Source organism: Delphinus delphis, chromosome 11, assembly GCF_949987515.2.
Source record: "Delphinus delphis chromosome 11, mDelDel1.2, whole genome shotgun sequence".
NCBI classification, from domain to species: Eukaryota; Metazoa; Chordata; class Mammalia; order Artiodactyla; family Delphinidae; genus Delphinus; species Delphinus delphis.
Genome location: NC_082693.1, coordinates 90,847,280 through 90,854,778, shown reverse-complemented (window position 1 = coordinate 90,854,778; position 7,499 = coordinate 90,847,280). Strand labels below are relative to the sequence as shown.

General features: G+C 55.7%; 1 protein-coding gene across 1 annotated transcript in view; it reads left to right on the top strand.

Annotated features, from left to right (window-relative positions):
- Positions 1-738: 738 nt before the first annotated feature.
- MYH9 (myosin heavy chain 9) overlaps positions 739-7,499 on the top strand; it is a 92,965-nt gene continuing 86,204 nt past the window's right edge. Inside the window, exon 1 of the mRNA XM_060025585.1 lies at positions 739-938. The gene's annotated coding sequence lies outside the window, so the exon portion shown is untranslated. The remainder of the gene's footprint in view (positions 939-7,499) is intronic.

Below are 7,499 nucleotides of genomic sequence, written 5' to 3'. Positions count from 1 at the left end.
ACATTTTGCAACAAATACCCGAAAGGAAGTGTGCGAGTTAACCACGTGGAGGTAAAGAGAGGCTCGGAAGGGCACTCCAGGCTCAGGGAACCCGTTCGTGCAAAGGTCTGGAGGCTGAAAGACGGCAGCATGCCCACTCCAAAGAGCGGGTCAGAAATCGAACTTAGGGAGCACAAAACGGATCCGGGGCTGAGTCCAGGTCCGCCCCCACAGGCCTTCTTAATTGTAAAATAGCACTTTTCCCATATATGGTACTTAATGTCTGTTCTGGTAGAATGACATGGGTCAGGGAAAACAGCTCGCGGGGCGGGGTGTCAGAAACCCGGACTTCCCCAGTCTGCTCCCGCCTGGCCTCGCCCTGGGTCAGGCAATGCGCCAAAATCCCGGCCGGGAGGCCTCTGAGAGTCTAATCCTCCTGATTGGACTCTCTCTGTGTCAATCCTCCTCCTGGAACCTGGTTGTTTGTTGGGCCCGCCCTAGGGGGCGGGGCTCCCGCCTAGGAAGCGCGGGGGAAGGTGGAGAGGGTGGAGGTGGGGGCGAATGGGGAGAATGAATTCCCACCCCTCTGTTCCCATAGGCTCCGCCCGCTGCCTTCCCACAGGTCAATATGTCTGTCCATCATGGCCAGAAGCGGGCTGGAGTGGGTGAGACAACTCGGGAGGCGGATTCATCCCGCCAGGCTCCGCCCCGCAGCCGGCGCCCCGCTCGGAATGGGCCCGCGCGGAGAGGGCGGGGCGGGAAGGAGGCGAGGAGCAGAGCAGGGTGCGGTGAGGCGCGCATATCACCGCGGTTCCTGAGCAGGGTACCGAAGGCTGAGCGAGGCTGACCTGCTGCAGCTCCCGCCTCAGGCGCTCGTCCCATCCCGTAGTCGCCCGAGCGCTCGAGAAAGACCTCTCGGGAGAAGCAGCGCTTGTTCCCCGGGGCAGATCCAGGTTCAGGTGAGCGAGCCCCACCGGCGGGTCCCGCCCCAAGCAGGCGGGCGGCTACGGGACGCGCGGCGTCTGGGGCAAGCGGGCCGATGTGTGGTTCTTGGCCTCCGCGCAGCCGGCGACCGGCGCGGGCGGGCGCGAAAGCTGCGGGGCCGGTCCGGGGCACCGCATCCTTCGCTCCGGGAGGGTCTCCGGGACCTCTGCGCGGACGCTCCGGGAAGGCGCCGTTGGAAGCGAGGCCTCGTGGAGCAGAGGAAGGCTTCGGGGCCGAGCGCTCCCCGGAAACCCTCCGTTCCACCCGCCCCCTCCCGCTGGCGCACTCCGCCAGCCGGGCACCCGGGAGCCTCGACCTCCCCCTGCTGTCGGGGCAGGCGCCCCGCCCTCGCCTCGCCCAGTGCCCAAGTTGGGCAAACTTTTTAACCCCTTCTGGGGAGCCTCTGTCCCTTGGACCCAGCCGCACGGGTGAGGGTAAGGTGGGAGGCTCGGGGCGGGGGTTCCTTTGGAAGTTGCCGGGCGTTTTCGAAACGGAGGTAACGGGTAGGCGGGGACCGTTTGGCAACTGTCAGGGCGTCTTCCTGAGTCAGAATCGGAGAATCCTGCTGCAGACATTGCGCTCTGCTGTTTCACCCCTCCGCTCCAGACTTCCTCATTCGGCCGGCTGCGATCGGCTGGGCGGAGGAGGGGAACCGGGAGAGGTGCGGGTGGGTGCATGGGAAGGGGTACCCGGCGGAGACCGCGGCTCGAGGCAGGAAAGACTCCCCTCCTCCCCCACAGATCCTCATCCGTTGACTTTTGACTTCTGCTCCCCGGGAGAGGAAGGCCCGCACCAATGTCCGCGGCCCGGCGCGCACCTGATTCCAGCGCACCTGCGGGCCGCCCCAGCAGGGCGGGGGCGGGGAGAGCTGGGCCCTGCTCCACTAGGATCCGGCCTGGGCTATTGCATCGTTCCCGTTTGGGCCAGATCCGGGGTTTTCTACTTACCTCCCACCCCCACCCCGCCCCATTTGTCCCTGTGCAGGGTCCTCACCCCATGCTATCCTCGGGCCACGCCGAGGGCGGGACTGCATCCCCCCCATCGCATGCCTCCCGAGAACCCCGGTGTCTCAAACAGGCCAGGTACCCTCCTGGACCAGGTTGTCGGCTGTCTTGAGGCGGGGGCAGGGCGAGCGTCGGGGCTGCTGTCTGCGGCCCCACCCAGCCGGTGTGGGGAGAAGGTTCCCGGGAAGTCCCAGGTCCTGGGGACGGGCGGTTCTCTCCGCTGGGCACTTGAGAGGCCCAGTCGCTTCTCGGTTCAGTGCACCCTTTCCTGGGTTTAACAGGATCGCAAAGTAACGAGTAACTGTCGAAGGGGAAGAGCCTTAGCGCCTTCCTGCAACACTGTGGCCATTTCTGACTATCTGAGCCTGTAACCTCACCGGGTGCTTTATTCCCTTTTTGGTAGGGAGGGAGGCTGCCTTAAGGCCTATTTAGACAGTCACTTGATTAATATTAGTCAATCTACGTACAAGGCTGCTAGGGGTGGGGGGAGGGTACACAGATGTGTAACTGAGCAAATATTTAACTGGCTTCTCTGTGCCAGGGACTCTGCCAGGTGGTAGGGGGGTGAGGTTGAGCAAGACCTGGCCCCTGCCCTGGGGCATCTAGGGGAGAGCTGAAACAAATCTTCAGATGACTCTAATGTGAGGCAGAGATGACAGAGACTCTAGAAGGGTGCTGTGAGTCATGGGGATTGGGAGAAGGGAGCCAGCCTATCCGTGGGGGAACCCAGAGGCCTCTGCCCAGGGGCAGTTGACAGTCCTCAGGGGGAAATAGTGGCCCAGTGACTGAAATACAAAAGCAGCCTGTGATGAGTGTCCCAAGCAGGCCGCAGACAAAGGACTCGAGGAATTCTGAGAGGGGGCCACTACTGTCTGGGATGAGGAGGGAAGCCGCCCCCAGGAAGGAGGACGTTGCAGGTTTGGCAAACCAGGCAAGCATTCAGTGTCGGGAAAGTGAGGACTCATTTAGTGGATAATTGAGGGGTAATTAAAAACATCAAGAGATTGCTCCATGTAATTTGAGAGCCGCTGTGCCCCCAGATGGCTGCAGGGTGACACTGAAAAGCTCTACTCTTCACATTCAGCAAGTCCCGGCAGTGCCCGTGGGCAGATCCAGGTGCTGGGATTGGCAGGCTCTGTTTGGGGAAGGGCAGCCCAAGGGGTGCATTCTGTGGGGCTCCTAGTCTGAAGGGCATTTGAGGGTAGAGGAAAGAGAGGGGCAGGGCTTTCTGGTTTTTATTTTTTATTATTTTTTTATTTTTATTTATTTATTTTTTTGTGGTACGCGGGCCTCTCACCGTTGTGGCCTCTCCCGCAGCGGAGCACAGGCTCCGGACGCGCAGGCTCAGCGACCATGGGCCCAGCCGCTCCGCGGTTTGTGGGATCTTCCCGGACCGGGGCACGAACCTGTTTCCCCTGCATCGGCAGGCGGACCCCCAACCGCTGCGCCACCAGGGAAGCCCTATTTTTTATTTTTAAACTTTTTAACCTAAGGGGTTGGAGATGGGACAACTTCCCTCTTACAGGATGAAGGACGCATGTTAATCACAGCCTGCCTCTTGCCCGTTTTTGCTCCAGAAAAAAACAAAACAAGGATCTGTTGAGGGCTTTTTAAAGGGAGAAAAGCGCACTCAAAAATGCTGCATTGTTGTGTTGCCTGGTGGAGGGTATTGCTAGAAGCCAGGCTAGCTGTGCTCTCTTCACTTCCTCTTCCAGCTAATCCTTCCATAAAGTACTTAAGACAGCCTTTACCAGCTTGACATCTTTATTTCAAAGGGAGAGGAGGGCTTGGCTGTTGTTTTCCTGTGAGCCTGGCCCTACCCTTCTCTTGGAGGGGGAGAAAGAGAAACCCAAGGCAAAGGGAAAAAAGAAAAAAAAAAAATCCGTGCCTTGACAGCTTCCTCCCAAGCATCATGTTCCAAAAATATTTAGAATAACAAAATCTGTGTGTCTTCTTAATTAAACAAACGTCCTAATTTGCTGAGCATAATACAGCATCTCTGCCCGCAGGGGCAGGAAGTGCATTTTCCCTTTGTGCAGCCTCAGAGAGTCACTGCCTCTCGGCTTTAACCCTTGGTGTGCTGAGCCCCTGGGCTTAAGCCCTCTGGTGACAATGGCGTGGAACCCCGGCTGCCCCCTGGGAAGCGGTGAGCCTGTGACTTATGGAATCCCGTTCGTGAGAGCTGGGAAGAGTGGGGTCGTGAGCTTTGGCACTAGGCAGAGTTCAGCTCCCGACGCTGCCACTTTATGACTGTAGGCAAGTCATGTCACCTCCCTGAGCCTCAGTGTCCTCATCTGTAATATGGGAATCATGGTGCTTCTCCTGCAGGGTTAGATGTAAGAACTAAAAGAAATAAAGGATATAAAGGGCCTGATATATAGTGACTATGTACGTTTTTAACTTAACTCCTGGGGTGTCCGGTGAGGAAACGGGAGGCGGGGTAGATGGATTTCCCGGCTTTTAGCGCAGTGCTGTTTGTACTTCTAAAAATGGTGCGCTTGTGTGTGTGCAGTGCTCATTGACCACAAAGCCCGAGTGGTGAAAACACAGGTGCTTCCGGGTCCCATCTGCTGATGCTTTTGGATGCTCTTGGTGATGAGCTTGTGCTCACTAGCCTTGTTGCAGGGCCCTGGCCCAGGCAGAAGGTACACAGACTCACTGCGATTTTAGTTCTCAAACACGGTTTCCGTGATCTAGGAGAGAGCCAAGGGGTGACATGCAAAGAGCACTGGACTTAGTGTCTGGAGGCCTGGCTTCTGGCTCTGGCTCCGGTTGGGGGAACATTTGATTTTGGTAGGAGGTGCCGTATCGCTCCGTAAAGGCATCATACCAGTTTATGTGTCCACCAATTATACCTGAAACATGCACTTTAATTTCTCCAAGATTAATTTTAATTTCTCCAAGATGCCCCAGTTTCTTAGGCACTCTCATGCCCTGTTGGTGGGAGTCTAAGTTGTAACAACTCTCTTTTGAGGAGGTAGTTTGGCAATATCTGTCAAAGCATTGTCTTTCTGACTGATTTCTAGGAACTCACCCGGCAGATAAACTCAAACGTGCAAAAGGAAATGTCCGAGGACATTCTTTGCAGCATCGTCATAGAAAAAGACAGGAAACAAGCTAACTGTCCATTAAGAGGGTCAAATAAATCATGGCACAGCTGTACGGCGGGAATCCTTGCAGCCCTTGAAAAAATGAGGCTGACCTATAGGTACCGATAGGCCATGCTCTTCAAGATACATTGTAAGTGGATAAAACTAGAAGCAAAGTAGGATACGTGTTGCTCCCTTTTGGGTGAAACAGGGTGTGTCGCCTGGGCTCTATGCACGGAAAGCTACAGAAACCCGGGTAATAGTGGTTGTCTCTAGATAGGGCCCAGGAAGCCGGAGTCCGGGGTGAGCGTTACTTTTTTCACTAAATGCCTTTTCACATGCATTGCCTTTAAATAGTCAAAAATTCAAAATTTTCTTAGTTTTATTATCTATACAAATAAGTGGTCGGCTGGCCAGTCTCAGAGGTCTCCGCTTTCAAATGCATTTTGCTCAGGATTCCAGATTGCACACTGAGTGCCTATTGTATGCAGGGAGGGAGGAAGGGTCTTAAAAATGGGCTGAATTGCTCTGTGGTTGGACCATTTTCGGGCCTGTTTTCTTCTCCATGATGTCATATTATCACCAGAGTAACCCCTTTAGACAAATGTCTACTCTGATCCACTCCCTCGTGTTCTGGAAGATGGTAGATGATTGCTTTTTCTCTGCAGTATGAGAAAAGGAAGCCTGCAAGATGTGTCTGGAAAGTATTTCAGGATGCCCCTTTGCCAGCTTTCCCACAATCCCCCTGGCTCCAAACGGTCCTCTTGTCCTTGCCTGGGGAGACCACCCTGACCAGAAGACCAGACCTTTATTCTCTTGGGTCCTCCTCATTTGGAAACTTGGGGTCATTGCAACCCACCCCGTCTCCGGTTGTCCCTCACACATCTGGCCTGTGGTTTTTATGTATTAATAACATTGGAAAAGCCCAAATTCTTGAGAAGATGTGATCAGAGGGGTGTTTTGAATTGGAGGGCCCCGATCCCCCTCTCAAGGAGGACTGCCTTAGTCTTGCATGATGTGGGCCCCCGAGAAGACGTAGGCTCTGCTCACCACCGAGTTGGTGCTTTCAGCCGGTGGAAGACCACTTCAGGGTCTCGGGCAGGGCTGTGTCCCTCCCAGGCAGCCTGTAGGCCTCCTGGAAAGTGGCGTGAGTCACACAGGAGCACCCAGAATGAGCCTGCGTCTAAAATGGGCCTGCCAGCCCGTGGGCAGGCGGTTTGAAGTCTGGATGCCAGCCTGTATCTGCCCCCTCTGCCCACACCTGCCCCTCAGGCTTTGAGGGGCACCAGATATTTGGGGAGCTGCCCCCTTGCGTCTGATGCGGGTCTCTTTAAAAAGTAACGGAGGCAGGCAGGCTGCAGTTGGACTTTCTCAGGCCCCCATTCTGCCGACTGGTTTCTCCAGCCTGAGGTGATTCAGCACCCAGGATGGGACACAGCACACCCGGGCCTGGGCAGGTGGGCCCAGAGAAGGCTCCTGGCCGACCTTTGGCTGAGGGCGAGGCCGTGTAGGGAGTTTCTTTGCAGCCTGACTCTCAGGTTCTCACCGTGGTGTCTTCAGCAGCTGTCTTCGTCTCTAGCCTGGGTGCGGAAGCCTCCCGCTGTGGCTGGAGGGAACCTTGCAGGGCCTTCTGGAAGTTGCCACTGAAGGGTATGGCTTCCTGCCTGGGCAGGTTGGGCTGTGGCCTGCAGGGAAGTCGAAGGTGCAACCGACCTTCCCCCCGCCTGCAGGTCACTTCCTTGGGGCCTCTCAGAGGTCCTTGGTCCTTATGGTCCTTACCGTGTTGCCCAGAGGACCAGGGGTCCTCCAGGGGAGGTCCCTCTCTCACCTCCATGGACGTTATTTTAGGAACTTCCATCTCAGGTTTTCTTTTCCTTTCATTTAACTCTAATCCTGAATGATGCCCCGCTTAAAAGGAAAATCAACAGCGACAGGACAGTCCTCCCTACTGAATTTGCTTAGGATTATAGAATGTCTGAGCTGGAAGGGGTCCTAGGGATAGTGTATTTTTGCCGCCTCCCCCCGCAGTTAGAGGAGTGAGTCGCCCAAGCTCATTCTGTGAGTTGGTAGAAGAACGCCCTGGCCCCTGGTTTCCCTTAACCCCAGTGCCTTTCTCTCAAAATCACGTGGCCTCGCTTAAAAGTGGTTTTGAGCTGTTATCATGCCTTTCCTCAACTTTATGCACTGTTTAGCCCAGCAACACGTACTTAGCTCCTTTAATCTTCCCTCAAGAGTCTGTTTTTCCACACCCTTAATCTTTTTCTTTTGGGGGGTGGGGGGGAGGGGCCCAAGGGTTAAGAAATGGGGTGGGAAGTGTTTCGGGTTTCTCTGAACTTCTTCCAGTTGGACAGTTCCACTTGGGCTGGAAGTTCCTGCAGCTCAAAAATCAATATTTCACATGGGGCAGCGCCAGGCAGCGAGCGGGTGGGCCACTCAGAGAACC